Source organism: Gavia stellata, chromosome 14 (assembly GCF_030936135.1).
Source record: "Gavia stellata isolate bGavSte3 chromosome 14, bGavSte3.hap2, whole genome shotgun sequence".
Taxonomy (NCBI): Eukaryota; Metazoa; Chordata; class Aves; order Gaviiformes; family Gaviidae; genus Gavia; species Gavia stellata.
The window spans coordinates 2021452-2038237 of NC_082607.1; the positions used below are offsets into that span (position 1 = coordinate 2021452).

The following is a 16786-nucleotide window of genomic DNA, read 5'->3' on the forward strand; positions in this document are numbered from 1 at the left end:
GGAAGTGTTTTATGGGTCTGCCTAAATATTTGGGTTTCTGCTCTCTTGCACGTTTCCATCAGCCTTCTAGTCATCCTGTAAAAATAGGAATTCCTCTTTTAAGGAGATAATTAACTAACCCTGAGCAGCTGCAAGGAATCAAACACGGCAAAAGACACTGAACCCAGCAGTGCTTATAGCCAGATGCATAACATTACTGTTTCCTACCAAGCTCTTTCCTCGACATTAAGCAAAAGAAAAAAAAAGTGAAGACATAAATCAGGCAACATTCATTTGCTCTTTTCTGTTATAATTTTAATGTGAAGCATGCCTTGCGCAGTCTAACTTGTCTAAGCGGAGTCAAGCAATGCCTGAGATGTTTTTTCCGGGGGATCGGAGCAGCCCTGCGTGTTGGGAGCACTTGTTGGGGAACGGGACACGAGCTGCGCACACCGGAGCAGCTGAGCGGGCTGCGAGCGCAGCGCCTGCACAGCCTCGGTCCCTGCCAGCTCGGCAGGGAGATGCATCGGGATTTCACCCTGCGTATGGCTACACCTCTTTCTGCACAGCTCTTCAAAACCCTTCAGCCCGAGTGCAGCCCCTGACCACTGTCGTGGACACGTCCTATAGCCCGTGAGCGAAAATTCTTGTCAAAGAGCCGATAAAATCAGACAAAGGGACATGGTGCCTGGGGCCATCTGTTACAGTGGGTTGGAGGAGCACCGAGATGGAGGAATCACTGTCTGACGACTGAATAACTTCCAGTGCAAGAGCGATTTGGGTAAGCTCGTTCCCTTTGTCTGTACCTTCTCCTCTGCTGCTAAGCAACTGCTTCCCATTACTGACACTCAGAGAAATGATCACCCGGAGTACGAGATATTGCAGATAGGAAGCAACATATCGGAAGGTGATCTGGAAAAAAGGTTTCAAATTTAAAGCTGACCATGGTGACAGCTGGGAGGCTGACCACTTGCCACAAGCAGCCTCTCCAAGTCAAGACATCAAAGAATCTGTCTGTTTTGTTCGCTCTGGCTTCCGAGAGAAATAATTCATGTTATTTCAGGTAACAATCTGCTGTGGCAGCACAGCACAGGTTGCTCATATACTATTTTTTTAGGGGGAGATAAGTCTGTGAGAGCAAGTTGTATGTGTACATTAAAAAAGAGAAGCCTCCAAGCTAAAATTGCAAGAATAGTTAACGAGTTACACAACCGCAGCTCACTTTTCACTATTATATGAAAAGCAGAAGGAGAACACATTTGCAGTGACCCTCAGAGACAGAATTTGGCAAAGCACTAAATGCTCTTCGTGAAATAAAACAGTTGGGGGAAAGACATGCCCTGAAATCCTTTTGCTTATGATATCTAGTATAATATTCAATGGTCTTCAGAGACTGAAAACTGCTCTGCTGTTTTTGGATTAAAATGAATTGATTCAACTGTAAATTAACAGCAGATGACTTGTGGGAATGTTTATTCCCATACTTACAGTTTTGGACTATTTTTCATTCTTTAAAAGCATTAGAGCAGAAGGCAGCTTGGGCAGGGCTCACCTGGAGCTCCAGGTTAGGCAGCAAGAGCCACCGCTACCGGCACCCCGTCTTGGCCATCACTTGGCAATACCACTCTAGCCCCCCGCCAAATATATAAGCGCAAGCTTAAAAATAAGCAGATGCTTAACTTCTGTAATGGGCTGGGGTATGATTGAGCACGTGCTGAAATGTTTTGCTGACTCAGAGCCCAAGCCCTGCACTGACAGAGAGCGGGTATTTATAAAGCGCAGGTGAGCCCCAACCGCAGCTGAAACAGCACTTCATAAAAACATGATCGAGGAGGCAGCTGCCGACAGAGCGGCAAGAGCTCCTCGGCTTGGGATAAAGGAGTAAGGGCTGCATCCTGCTCACATGCACGCTGCCGCAAATCTCTAGGGCCAGCTTTGCCACGGATGTAAATAGGCACAGCTCCGAACGCAGGCAAAACACATCCACTTAAACAAGCTGTACTTTGGTTTCAAAGGTCTGCGCCACTGCAAGGTGGAATGGAAGCATGAAACTGTTACTAGGAAAAACCTCGTAGTTCTTTCATCTTCTGACAAATCAGCCCTGCTCTACTTCATCCCTCTCTTCCTACGTCAAGTTTGCATGTGAACGGTAGTTAGAAATAAGATCTCTCTCAAAAGAGGCTCATACCTGAGCACCAAATGGCTGCTCGCAGCTCTGCAGCACTGCCTGCTTCCCCCCCAGCCGGCGCTCAGCGCTCTGCTGCTCTTGTTCCGCGAACTGCCTGGGCGCTTCGGTGGCCCGTTCAGGAAGCCTTAGCGCCAGAGGCTGCTGGCTTCTCAGAAACCAAACACTGCCCTCGCTCTCCAAAATTTGACCATTTTGTTTTGCATTAGCAATCTTAAATCACAAAACTAATTTAAAAAATAAAATAGGAAATTAATTATCAGAGCTCTTGATTTAAGTCTCTTCTCCATGGACTTGGACTTTCTTTGGAGCGGGGGCAGAGAAGGGCTGTCTCCCCACCATCCCATCACTTGCTGGCTCCGTCATTCCTAAATTTCCCCACGTGTTTGCAGACCCGCACCTGCCCGAGCCCCTCTCAGGCTGGGGCGAATCCCGGTCCCTGCAGTGTTAGGCTTAATGATGCTCCCTCAGTGCTGCAGTTACACCTGGCTTCAGCCCTTCCTTAACCAAGCTCCTGCTTGACCTTGTTGTCTGGGACTGAAATAAAGCGGCAGAACTCCACAGCCAGCTCTGCAGGGAGGATTACACATTCATTTCACCTGCTTATTGTAGCAGCTGAAATTTCCACACTTGCAAGCAAGAGTGGGTGGCATCTTCCTTTCCTTCCCCTGGCCCCAGCAACGTGGAATTTTATCTGAGCATCAACACAACATTGTAGGCCCAATGTGACTTTTTCTCAGGTGACAACAGTTTATCGAATGCAATGCAGTTAGCATTACCTCCACTGCCCCTCTCAGCTACACCGCGGGATGGCTGCACGCAAAATAGCTATTCATTCACAGGCTCTACGCTGCTCGTTGCAGAGCTGAGACAACTGGGCACATTCACCATGTAGCTGGTAAGTGAGGCTTGAATTATCACAGGGAACTTATTTTTACAAATGCATCTGGGGGCTGTAGCTGGTTGACAAATGCTGGTATCTCAGCCGGCAGCTGAGGACGGGCAGTACAAGTAAGACTATTCTCTCTCCTGTGCGTTCAGAGAGGCCACCTTATCTGACCACACGGTTTTTGCTCCCTGCCCTCAGCACCACTGCTGTAAAAGCAACAAGCAGCAAAACAGAAATAGCTAATGCTCTCCATGGTAACACCCAGCAAACTCTGGGAGTCAGGGCGTCTGCCAGCAGTCTGCGGGAGTGAACTGATTTGCACTACGTGACCTGGGTTTCTGTGCAAGTTCGAACGGTGCCTGCTGCTCCCCGGCAGCTCAGCCCGCTGGGCTTCGTGCGGGGACACCTGAGCTGAACAAAGTCCCTCAGTCCTAGGAACAGTGCAGGGCTGTCAGCAGGCCCGTCCTCCCTGGCTTCGTTTCTCGACAGAGTTAATTAGCACAGGATGAGCTGCCTCTTCAGCAGTAGCTCAAGTCTCTGCACAGCGCTACCTTGTAATACAGTCATATGCTGATAGATCCAGGACCCCCCATCACAGCAGTAAAAGTAGGTATATCTGGAGTATTTGTTTCTAATGCAAGGATGTGTTTGCAAATGCACGCAAAACCGCTAGGAAGACACCGCAGAAACACTCATGGAGATATTGAAAAGGTTCATCATGTTTTGGGGCACACACTCTGACAAAAGAGCTGACCTTCAGGTGCTGAGCACCCGCTTTCTGAAAATAAGGTCTCCGCAGCACTCGCAACCTCCTGGTGAATGTCCTAGATACTGATTTCAGGTAATCAACCACCCAAAATCCAAACACACACACCTGAGCAGACCCTGACACTGCTGCTTCTGCCTTATTTGTACAAGGGAAGCAATCAGGCAGAGGAACACAAAATATCAGGTTACTTATTTTTGATCATTAGAGGCAGGAGGAACAGAGACTTTCCTGTGTGACAGTACGCGTGTGCAGGGTCACAGAGAAAGCAGCAAGAATAGCATCCTAAAAATCTAACGTCAGCCATGCTGGATCCTTCCTTTGAGGGAATAAGCAGATTTGAAGAAGAGAACAGGAATATCTGACTCAATCCTCTAAGGGAGATGATATTTGCTGCCTCAAGGGCTGAGGAGTTAATCAGCAACGGCAACAAGAGGAAGGCTGTGGGCATTTCTCAGATGAGTTTCTCTAATACTGAAAGGGAGAAAAATAATGGTTTTTATGGTTTGGTGTTTTGTGGTTTATTCTGAGCAGCTGGAAGAACTGCATGTTAGAGATGAGCCCAAGGGTGTGAGTAACCTGGAGGCAAGGCTGTGTCCAGAAAGTCTTGGATTTAAGTCTGCGTCAAACCCCTCCGATCTTTACCCCCACCCCCCGGCAGGCTCGGTGGCTGCGTGGAGCTCCGTGCTGTCGTGGTAGATGGCTGCAGGTCCCCAAAGAGTTAAAGTCAACCAGTCAAGTTTTGCAGTCATTTCGGAGCCATAAAACCCAGAGCTGAGCTTCTGCCGAGTTTATGGCTATGGATCTCATGCTCTTGCTCAGACTACATCTCTTAGTATTTGTACCTGCTTGTGCTTGGCACTAGTTTCAGGTACCTTTTCCAGAAGCCCAATTTGTTTGCTTTTAGGAAAAAAATCTCTCAACTTTACATCAGTTTCACAGAAATGTGGTAGCTCAGCCTGACATCCAGCAGTTTAATTGGGTCCACTGGAAAATGTAGACATCATCTTACTAAACTAACAGATTGGCTGTCATTAAAGCCACCTCAAGGAATTCCATCCTAACAGAGGTAAACACACGGAGCTGTGGCTCAGGCATTGGACTAGATGATCGTTCTAGGTTCCTTCCAACTGAAATATTCTATTCTATTCTCTCGCCGTGCTCAGCTATGGGAGGGGGCTAGCGGTGGGTGCATAAGACAGCCTGAAACCCCGCGGGTGGGAACTCCCCCGCAGCTCTTCTGCGAACTTTGTGCTCTGCAGAATATCCTGTTCTGAATCACAAATGTGGGTTTCTTTATGACAGAGGTGGCAGCTTCTTCAACGCATAGAAAATGGGGTTGATTCTCCGAGTTATTCACAGAACCGCTGTTAGCCAAAATACTGATACTGTTGTGAGGCTGTAAGAATGTGTTGAATTACTTGCTTTCCGCTAATACAGAGAGCCAGGAAGAAAGCTCATGAAGAAGTCTAAGTTTACCTGAAAATCAAGCCAAACAAGTTTTTCTCTCCCTCCTTCTGTGTGCTTCTGTAATGGAACGAGTTTGAATCTGGAGGTATCAAATTCGTACCAGTTTAAATGTTAAATGTGCACTGAAAAAGTAGAGCTTTTAAAAAGATTTCATTGAATGTTGTTTTTCCTTGCGCAGTCTCCCCGCTTGTGCAAATTGCACGTAAGCCTTTTTACAAGTGGTCTATTCATAGTGACACTGGCTACTAGATCTCCCTCCGCTCACAAAGTTGTTAGTCCAGCCCCAGTCCCTGGGCTTCGTTAAAGGGTTTGTGTTTGGCGGACACGCTGTGGGCTCCTTTCATCTCTCAGCCTCCATTTGGGCTATTTTTAAACGTGAGGTTCAAGCGCTGTGCCTGGGCAGAGCTGCCGCCGGGATCGCCGTGCCCTGCATGTTTACGGAGACCTGCTCAGCTGAGAGCCAGAGCAACCTCAGTGCTCAATATAGTGTCCTTGGTCAATAGCTCAGAGCATGCTCAGAATCGATGCAGCTCAGGAAATCCTCTCAGGTAGATTAAGAAAAACCCACCCAAATAAACAAAACCAAACGGCAAGTGCGGCACCGACTGACGGAAAGCCTCGGGACAGATGGGTGAAAGCCAGACTCCTGGCTGCTCCCCGGCTGAGCTGGAGACCACCCACGGGTCATGGCGTGTGGAGCTTTGGTGAGCAGAGATTTGCTGTATCTATGTTCCAGGGCTCGTTTTGTGGCACTTGATGGGTTTTTTATATTGTTTGTCCCGGTTTGTGTAGCAGGTTCGTGCAGCATTCCCTCCTGCTCCTTCCCCGGGAGCACCAGCTCCTCCCTGGTGGAGAAGGGACCAGAAACTTGCCGTCCTTTCTCCCTTCCCAATTTCAAACTTCCCTTCAGAGAAATGGGACACAGGCATCGCACTCTGTGCTTCTGCCAGACTGAAGACAGTTCTGCCCGCGGCCAGGAAAAGCGGTATTACGTTCTCTGTGCCTCTCTGAATGGAAGCACAGCCCGTTCCCTCCCCGCAGACCGGAGACCGCTCACCCCAGCTCTGCTCCCTGAAGGTGCTTTTGCTGGGTTCTGGCCCTGCTTTCGCATGTGCAGCTACGCCAGGCTCTGTTCCAGTTGATTTTTTGCCTGTGGCTCTCTGAACCAAAATAAGACACGTGCAGCCCGTGCCAGGAACACAGGTTGAGGTTTTCCAGGCGAGGTGTTGGGTCCAGCCAGGCTGCCGGGCAGGCTGAGCCTCGGGCTGCTCCCACTGTTTCCCTGGGGCTAGAGAGATCTTGAAAGTGCTCTATGCCTGTACGCACATCAAGTAACTCCAGGAGTAAAACAAATGGTCATTGAAGTCAGTAGATTATGAGAGAGTACCCACGTTTCAAATCTGTACTATAAAGGCAAGTGATAACAGCTCCCAAACTGCATTTTAAAATTTTCTCAAAAACCGTCCCAAGAATCTCTGTTGCTGTCATTGTTTGAGGAAGCCTTTGAAATCTGGCAAGGAAAAAACCCTCTGAGCTAGGTAAACTCTTTCTTTACAAAGACTTAGCCAATTTCTCAAGTTCTGAAACCTGCTGTTTATCAGCCTGTGCACCAAAATGGCGTGGCAGCTTGTGGAGAAAACAGCATACTTGCTGGTACAAAAAATGTGCAGATAACTGAAATAGTGGCATTTCTTAACTTTGGAATGCTCCGCTTGCAGTCTGAATTGATACCACTGCTCTCTCCACATCTCTTTGAGGTTAAGACACTAGGTAGGAAGCAAATTCTAAATGACAGTGTGAGAAATTGCTTTTATTTGTAAAAGCAACTTGTACGAGCCAACAAAATGGCCTCAAAACCTTGTCTGCGTCAATGCTGCCAAGGCAGTTCTGCAAAACACAACCAATTTTTACCGTAAACCCTTCCTCAACCTTTACTGAGGAGTTCCTTCCATAACTGAAACTCCTTCTGCACAGGCTTTGTAAATCTGATAGTCATGGCTCAAAACACTTAAAATTTTTCAGTGTAAGGTGCACGGAGGACTGTTGATTTGAATCATAAACAGCACAAAGAGTTTCCAGTTGTCCTCATCCAGCATGTCTAACCCACGGACGTTGGTGTGGATAAAGCTATGCAATCTGCTGGCGGGGCTAAGCGACACACAGCAAGCAAGGAAGCCTTTGAGACTTAGCATGAGTTTTGTGAACAGAAATGCTCACCTGTGAACGACAAGATTCAAGATCTAGTTGTGATGGCTCCAGGATATACTCTTTCTGCAAAGCTTTTCCTCAGAACATAACTAACACATAAATCAAAATGAATCACAAAAAACATTCAGGAATCTCACAAGATACGATACACACCTTTAAAGTCAGGCTTTCCCTTATTTTCTTTAAGCAAACATATGCTGCACGTTTCAGAAAAGTTGATATAAAATATCCAGTCACTTCTTTCAGGATCCCACGGCATTTTGAACAGCCTGTATTAGGATTTCTGTAAGTCCTTTTCTGGGGGCTGACTACTTGGAGCCGTCTGGATGTGTAAAACACTGCTTGTACCTGTTCCCCCCCAGCAGATTTGGTAGAGACAGAAAATTGGGATTCCTTGCCAGATCCTGCCCCAGCATGCAGGAGGGCTGTGCTGCCCCGGGCGGTGGAAGGGCCTCGCAGTATGCCCAGCTACCCACTGCATGTCAGATGACAGGCTGCCTAGTTAAACATGGCAATGACGTCTTGATTAGAAAAAAGAAAACATCAATAAATGTTAGAGACCAGCAGCTGGTAAATCTATACATAGGAAAACAAATAACCATGAGCTTTGATTGTTCAAGTTCACAGCAGAGATTACTTACCTTGGCAGATACATATTCAAGACATACGGCTTGTAATTCCTTAGCTAGTGCTAAGCAAAACCATGTGTTCTTCTAAAACAAGGGGAAAGTTTAACTCCAACACTGCGCAAAGAGAGAGTTATGGTTGTAACTTGTGCTCGTAGCAAAACTAAACTGAAAAGGGCCAAGCGAAAGGGTCCCAGAGAGGAGAAGAGCAAAGACTGAGCCGCAGCTTGGAAGAGAAGCAAAAGGTGGGTTACAGCCCTTGCCGGGGGTGGAGAGAACACCTCCACCTGACGACAAATACACCCATGGCAATGTAGGGTGAAGAACAGGGTATATAATCATGAGCTTGTTCAGCGACGAGAAGTTCCGTTGCTTCCCGTGAGTTCAGGTGCGGCAGTATCTCAAAAAATGAAGCAGGGGCCATTTCAGCGGCTCCTTTCCCCTTCTCTCCCTTAGGAAGCGAGCCATAGCCGCAGGGCTGGCTGCATACTCCCCTTCTCCACTGCCAGCTGTGCTGTAGCATCATGTTTAACAAACGGAAAGTTCTGTTGCCTATAAAGGGGTCTGAGGATGAGAAACACAGGACTTTAAAGTCAGCTTGCTCTTACATGACCCTCACGCAACCCAAACCAACTGCAGTGGTAGCGAAGCCAAGCCCGTGCACTGGGTAAGTTTTTCCTTCCATCAGATAGCTTTATTAAGATTCTTCCCTCCTTCTCCAGATAAAGGACCATTATTAAAAATGGTTGTAAATCTGCTGCAACCACTGCTTACCACCCAAAAAGGCCTCGATTCTGGTTCATTTCCCACAGATGGTATTTTGTTGGTGCTGCTGAAAGCTTAGACTGAACTGTCATTTGGCGACACTGTCCTCATTAAAAGATAATGCAGTCAAAAAATAAATAAAAGCACATGAAAAAGAAAGATATTAGGAAACACGAGCAGTGCGTTGAACCCTGGGCTGTGCTCACCGCCAGCCAGGCCAGCAGACGCTGCTCTGCCTTGGCAGCGGCTCCCCGACCGCGGGCATGGTATCAGGGACAGAAGCTGCCAGAGGGACGTGCAGAGTGCTCATGTGATTAAAGATGCATCCGTCACCGTTATAAATTAGCAGAAGCCAAGTTTAAGTGTGAAGAGCCAACAAGAAGGAGAAGGGGAAAAAAACCAGGCTACAGTGTTCTATCACTCACATTGCAAACAGATGTCCCATCAATGCTGGAGCAGGGCACCCCAGCCAAAGAGGTGAAATCATACTTCTCCAGGGATGTTTAGAAATAAGTCATTTATTCCAAGGTGAGGAGGAGGACCACGTGCTTGGCAGTCGAGGGCAGCATGTACCAAAAAGCTGTGTTCAGAAAGGGGGGTGATGAGGAGTTTGGAAGCAGTTCAGCAGGATTTGGAAGATGGTAGGAGAGGTGGTTTGGGAAAGCTAAAGAAAACAGAAAGTGAGGAAAAAACGTTTACAGAAGAGGTGTAACAACGACTTGACAGAGAAGGGAGAGTCTCTGGCAACTATTTCTGGTCAGAAAAATGTTAGTAGGATCAAAGAGGTGCTTAGGGAGGCTCTGCTCCTTTTCAAACTGCTTTAAATGAACTACACTCAGTGAAAGTGATAGTGGTAAACTCTTTAAACAGGGACCTTGTAATGTAACCGTGCTATTTAAAGATGTGTCAGCATTAGGATAAACATAGCATCCGCTAGCAATGGTCCGACAAGTCACTGCAAATTCACATGAGAATATATCACACAAGCTCCAGCAGAGTCCAGCCATGCCGCTGCCGCAGCGAGAGCTCCCAAAGCAGAACCTCCCTGTGCCGCTGCAGAAAACTGCACTGCAACGGCTGGAGCTGGAGCTCAGTCTGAAACCGGTACCGAGGAAACGCTTCACACTGCTCCGGTCCCACTGCCAGGGACACTGCCTCTCAGAGGAGACATAACGTGGAGAACTCAGGCCATGTGCGGTCGTTAAAAGTTTTGCAGGAGATGGGGTGACAACCCCAAGGACCTGGACAAATTCCAGGCTATTTAATTGCTTTCTGTCTCCCTGAATTCCTCCGGCGCTTCCCTTTGGGCGTGCTGTTTTCTGCTTCCTGCCCTGAATCACAGCACAGTGCAGCTGGAGCCGGATCCCCCCAGGCACGGAGCTGGGAGCCTGCTAGAAGATGCTGGCTTGATTGAAAACTCATTGTTTTCCAGTCCTGCAAGGAAACTGCATCTGCAGCTCCTGCAGAAGAGCTGCCTCTCCCCAGCGCTGGGGTCTGCCTTGCAGCTCTGCTCCTTGCAGCCCAGCTGACCACTGCACAGCGAAGGCAACTTCACTGCAAGCGGGGAAATGGCACACACCAAGCCTACAGAAAAGGGAGGAGGATTAGGCCTTTTGTCTCCCACATGATGATAATCTGCAATGCAATGAAATGGGTAGGACGATGTGCATGCAGAGGTGATCGGTGAGGAAAGGGCTGTCCTGTGCAGAAGGATATGCGGAGGCTGGCAGGGCTGCTGCTGCAGGCCTGGGTGACACTGCTGGTGGCACAGCCTCTCCTCCCGGCCTTTGCCGTGGACAGCATGCCACGGCAGCAGCAATGCGCTCCCCAGCCTCCCCCAGCCTTGCAGGCAGGCGTGCACAGCCGCAGCTCACATGCCAGTGGCCAAATCCCTGAACAGCCAGAGCTGCGCTGACAGGCCAGAGCTCAGAAAGGGCGATTTGCAGCAGAGGAGAGGTCCCTCTGCCAGGGGAGCCAGGACAGCCCGCAGTGGTGGCCCTGACGGGTGGTCCTACTCTGAACGTACGTTGCAGTCAAACTGGGTACCGCAGCCTCTTGTAGCCCACTGAGCGCTCTGCTCCCTGACATTCCCAGCCCTCCCTGGGACAGGCAGTGCAGAGTCAGGCCCAGGAGCGGAGGAGTCTGGAACTGGGCCATTTGGAAGCTTTTTGGTTGCGCAAAGTTAATAAAAGCCATTTTCACCAAATACAGAATAGCTCCATCGAAGCCTTAGCAAACCTGCCAGCCGTGGCGGTGTCACTCCCTAGCTGAATTAGATTAAAATCTTCCCAGCTTTCCTTTTGCTGAACATCACATCTGTGGCTCTGACAAAGGCAGCAACAGGGACAGGACAGATGAAATAATCCTCAAGCCCACAGCACCGCACCCGAGGGCAGTGGGTGCCGACGCAGCTCAGCAGCAGTTGCTCAGGTGCTATTATAAACAAAAAAGCATCCCATCTTTCCCCATTTCACAGCCACTTTGCCTTTGGAGGAGTCCCTGATGATTACTAATTAGTGAAATTACATCACGAGAAACAAGAGACTACTTAGCAACCAGCAGGAAAGACTTTTAATCAGACTATGCAAAACTAGAGGGGTTTATTTGTTTCGGTCTATTCGCTTCAGTCAATAACACTCGCTGTTAAATATTAAGTAAAATCCTTCCTTTAAGTAAATCCTCTCCCGCAGGAGAAGGATGGTAAAGGAGGGAAGACGTGAACCCAGGAATAAGGCCTGCATTTTGCTCCAAGTCACAGGAAATACATTTGTCCTTCCCTGTTCACTTAGTGGGGATAAAATACGAAGTCCATGAATTATGAGTGAGGGTCTCACATTTCATGGAGAGCTGTTCTCTAGAGCAGGGTGGTGGGTGTGCAACGGGGCTGCGGTGCCTCACGCTCCTGCGGGAGCTGAGCTGGCGGCAGTGGCTCTGGTCACCGGGAAGGGATCAGCCATGGGCAATTTTAGAAGATGAAAATCTCTGCATTGGTGCAAACTATCAGGATGTCATTTGGATGAGAATGCTATTTGAATTTTGAATCTGAGAAATTCCACATTAAAAATGGCTTTTGGACAAAGGAAAAACAAAATGGCAAATTCAAATCCAGATACTCCTCAGCCTTCCCAAGTTTTATGTGTAACCCCTGTTGTTGTGGTACCAGATAATGCGTAAAACCAGAAGGGAAGGGATCACCTGAATATGGTTAAATCTCAGAGGAGCAGCTGGTTTCACAAGGGCTCTGACACTTTGGCAATAAATCCCAGGGTACTGAATGGCACGAAAACTTTACTCAAAATGCTGAGCATCTGATGGCAGGAGACACGCAGTCTGGTGTGAACCCTGTCCTGATCCAGAGCCGGCAGAGCACCAGCCCTCCTGAGGGAACAAATTAACTAACATTCAGCCACGGTAACAAAGTGCCAGCCTGTCCCGTGACGCAACCTGTGCACAGGGTGCATTCAGGGAAGCAAGGGACCCAGTGCCCTGAGAGCAGAGGGAAGAGTGTGCGAGATGGCCACGGTGATGGGAAGCAATGGGCAGGGGACGAGGACATGGTGCCATGGGCAGATGAGTAGGCTCAGGCCAGGGAGGGAGGAGAGCATGAAAGCAAAAACCTCTCCTAGATTTGAAGAGTTGCACCAGGAACTGATGAAATCCAAAGAGAGCCCTGGGAGAGCCCACAGCAGAGATGGGCAAAGGACAGCGGTGGTGGGTGGTTTGAAGACTTGGCTTAGAAGGCCATCACGAGTCAACAGAGAAAAGGTTAAAGAAAAAAAGTCATTGCCTTGTTGGTGTTGCTTTCCTCTGTAAAAACAATACTTTTAAAAGCGTTTCTTCCCCTCTGATAACAAAGGGAAACATTATACAAGGATTTCCATTCTTATCTAGGGAGCTCCTAGACAGGGTGGCCTTTCCCCTGGCATGGCAGGCTGCCTCTCCAAGCTCCTTCAGGAGTAAAAACATTTTTAGAAAAACAGCTTTTATTCAGTATATCTTCTGTATTTATTTGTCTTGGTGCTCTTTATTCAACCTGATGGCACTGCAGAAACTCCCATCTCCTCTAAAAGGACCACTGGGTCCCAATCACAGCATGACTTGGGCACTGGGTCTTTCCATGTGAGGAACAGCTGAGAGCTGCAAATGTATCTCAGAAAGTCATCAGTATTGGAACAAATTCTCCACTTGTGCTGAAGTGCCCCATGGCAGCCTTGTACCAGAAATTGAAATATTCATCATGACAGGCATCCCAAGGCACTGCTGTCGCTGTACCCTCAGACCTCAGAGCATGGCAGGGGCTAGGACGTGACATCTGCGTTCTCTGTACCACAACCTGTTGGCAGCAGCCGAGCAGTGTCCAGGTGTCACACCCTGAGCCTCTGCAGCCCTCCTTGGGCACTCCAGGGAAGCAAACAGAGACCATCTGTTGTTATCTGCTAACAGCACCCCTCTGTACTTTAAATCATAGCACTGGCGATACTGTTTTCAAGGTGCCTCGGGCTGAGATGCGTGCCCTGAGCTCCCCACGTCTGCGGGAAAATTCAGTTCAAAACTCTGTCGTTAGGACTCATCCGTATTTCTGAACCTCACAAGCTGCACAGCTTGTCCCATATCAGTGACAGACTGTTAAGCTAAGCCTTGACCAATATGCCACTGGGATATGTAATTAGATATTTGCCGTTGCCTCCTTGCTGGTGCAAGCTATCACTGAGGAGTGTGTTTGGCCCATTAATAACTTCTCTCCAGGTGACTCCATGAAAAACTGATTGAATTCACTTTCTAGAGGACACCCAGCAATGTACAGCATGCAGTATGTCTTCCATCAGCCACAGTTCTTCAGCATTAGCCTGGGAGTGAATTTTGGGTTGTGAACTAGAAGCTTTGGGATTAATTTGTAACTTCAGGCTGGACTTCCAGTGGATGCCAGTTGTCTGCTGTAGGCTATTGTAGTCCTGGAGAAAGGGAGAGTCGGTAGGAAGAAGGTCTGGTGCACCAGGAGGGGTTTCTGAGAGCTCCCTGATGGGCACTTTGGGGGCATTTTGGGGCCATCCACAAGGAAACGTTTCATTTCAAGCTACCAAGGAGATACATGTGCTCTCAGATGGGTCCTGTCCCTCTGTACATGAGGCTTTCCAATCAAATGGAGGAGGGATCTTCTCTCACATCAGGGAAACCTTGATATGCTCAACTCACACTAAATTAGTGCAAGTTGCTTTTAGTTTAAAATAAAAGGGAACTGGCCAATGCTTATGTTTTCATACCTGATGTTTATTTTATGTTGCTTTAGCACAGATGCAAATAGCAGTTCATAGACTTATGGGCTGAAATACAGTGGTCCAGGGCAAAGTGGAGAGAAACAAGAAACGCTGGAGAGAGCCCGGACTAGGCAATTCCTGCACTAGGTCAAACAGTCAAACATTAAAGAAGTATCTTTTTCCTATCGTTTCTGGGTTAGGTGGACTGCAAGTAGGGGAGGACGTCAGAAGCACAGAGAACGGCAGAGAGAAAGTTTCTGTGTTCTCTATAAGCTGATGTAAAATAGAGACTTGACCAGCCTAATTCCTGCACATTGAGCTCGTTTGGAGAAAAAAACACACACACACCCCAAATGCCAAAATAATGTCCTGAGGCAGAAGAGGATAAAAGAATGTAATGGAAAATAAGCATCCCAAGTCTAAACCTAAGAAACTGGCCACCTCTCCATGGGCACAGGGGATCCCAAGGTACAGACCTTCCCCAAATAAGACAGTCCCTGGCTGGATGCTGCTGCCTGCCCACGTTTGCTCACAAGCTGAGAGAGACTGTTTGCTCCTTCTCAGTACACGGTCATAACTGCTTTATTGCAGACTCTGCTGAACCAAGGCAGCAAGTTTCAGCTGGAAATACAGTCTATTTCCAAAATGAAACACAGGCTCTATTTTATTTTTACATTTATGTATTGGCAACACACTTAGGCCTTGATGTCTGTATCAGAATCTTTCCTCTTTACTGCTGTTCTACACAGAGCATCCTGCTTTCGTTAGGAACGCAGGCATTTTTTTGGAGCCTCTGGTAGAAAAAACCTTAAGAAAGTCTTTTGTGGATAGAAAAAGTCTTCAGAAAAAAAAAAGCATAACCCCCGGGCATTAAATATGTATTTTTCTTTCCTCAGAAACCACTTTTCAATCAGAAAAACAAACAAGTTAGTACCAAAATAGCCTCCATGAGTCACAAAAAAATTATCAAAACTATCAGACGAGGGCATTACCAACACAGCTGGTAGCACATTCCCTACAACATCCGTTGTGGAGAACCTTTCAGAGCACGAACAATCAAAACCAGAGCAGACAGCCTTGAACGATGCTTTGTAAAAAGCTTAATTGCAATCAGATTGACGTGATGCCAAAGTACTATCAACAATGGGCTGGTAGAGAGCAGGAGTTAAGTGGTGGTGCAACACGAATAGTACCGCTTTGATTTGCATAACACTGTCCGACTGTAAGTTTGCGCAACAGAAAAGCACACGGCTTGGCAAGATTAGCTCCGTTAATACGCTTTACTAACACAGTCCCTAGGAGAGAAGTACAGGACGCAGGTTTGGACCTCGGCGTGCGGTGTAGCCCTGCGCAATGGCACACACCTCACTGTGGAGCCAGGCATTAGTCATGCCCCAAACAGTCATCTTTTGGGTTAAGATACTCAAAAGGGTCATCCACTGAGAAGGCAGGGAGGAACCGCAGGCTGTACCAACTCCTACGTACTGCAATGGCTTAGATGCTAATGAAAATTGGAAATACTTAATTTTTCATCCATACTAGCATATTTTTTTCATCAATAAATTCTATGCTGTTGTATGTTGTGATGCTGCAAGAGGCTCCCAAGACAGTGAAGCTACAGAGCATGATGAATTTTACTAATTTAGCTCTGTTTCTGTTCTCAGTCGGTGATACAGCCATGGAGGCTGGTGCAGTGCCGAAGGTGGGGGCAGCCCCATGGGGCTGTGAATCGTCCGGCATGACCCTGTGATCTACATCACAGCCAAAATCCTGCAAGCCCCGAAAACTCCCTGCACGTAAAGTAGGAACCAGACCACACTGGTGGGGAGATCACTCTCCCAAGCAGTTCTAAGGGAAGCAGCTGCCCTCTAGAGGGAGCGGGACCTGGGTTAATTGAGATTTCTTATGAAAATACAGAAAATAGGCTTCCTCCTAGGGACAGGGATAGCCGAGGCAACCGCTTTGCATTGTTGGGAAATGCGGGGCTGTGACAGGCAGCGCGTCCTCTCTCCCCCTTCTCTACCACCCACCTCACAGTGAGAGGACCGGCACCGAAAGCTCACAGCCCCCTCGTTTGCTGTGTATCAAAAAACCCATCTTAAAGATGTTATTAATAATAGGAACGCTATGTTCACTAGGTATTGTGAATTGTGTATCACTGCACTGAAGGATTTCTTTCCAGTACGCTATGGTTTTGTCTAGTTTTCTATTATTCAGCCCATGTGGGCTTTTACCACTTCCCTCGGGAGTCTCTGCCGAAGCCTAATAGTCCGCATTGTTAGAAAACGTTTCCTGATATTCAGCTGCTTCTTCCTTCTATTCATGCACAGCAGAATTGCAAGCTCCTGCCCGGTTGCGCCTTCAATTGTTTTAGGTGCTCCAGGCTCCTTTCAAACTCTGATTTTTTGCCATCAGAACAGAGACTATATTCACTAGCTTCTCATGTCCTTTGGGTTTGTTTTGTTGAAACTTAATACCCCTCCACTGCCGTGCTCCGAGATGCTCTCCCTGCTACTGCATGGGGAACTCAGCCAGCGCTGGCCCGCATCGTCTGTTGTTCTCTGCTTGCTTCGTTAACTGCGCTGCAGTGGCTCTTCCGGACATGGTAGCTCTTCATCCTTCCCAATTCATTTGGTGAAACTC

At 47.9% G+C, this 16786-nt stretch overlaps 1 protein-coding gene across 1 annotated transcript in view; it reads left to right on the forward strand.

Moving 5' to 3' along the window:
* Positions 1–700: 700 nt before the first annotated feature.
* LPAR4 (lysophosphatidic acid receptor 4) overlaps positions 701–16786 on the forward strand; it is a 34864-nt gene continuing 18778 nt past the window's right edge. Inside the window, exon 1 of the mRNA XM_059824420.1 lies at positions 701–760. The gene's annotated coding sequence lies outside the window, so the exon portion shown is untranslated. The remainder of the gene's footprint in view (positions 761–16786) is intronic.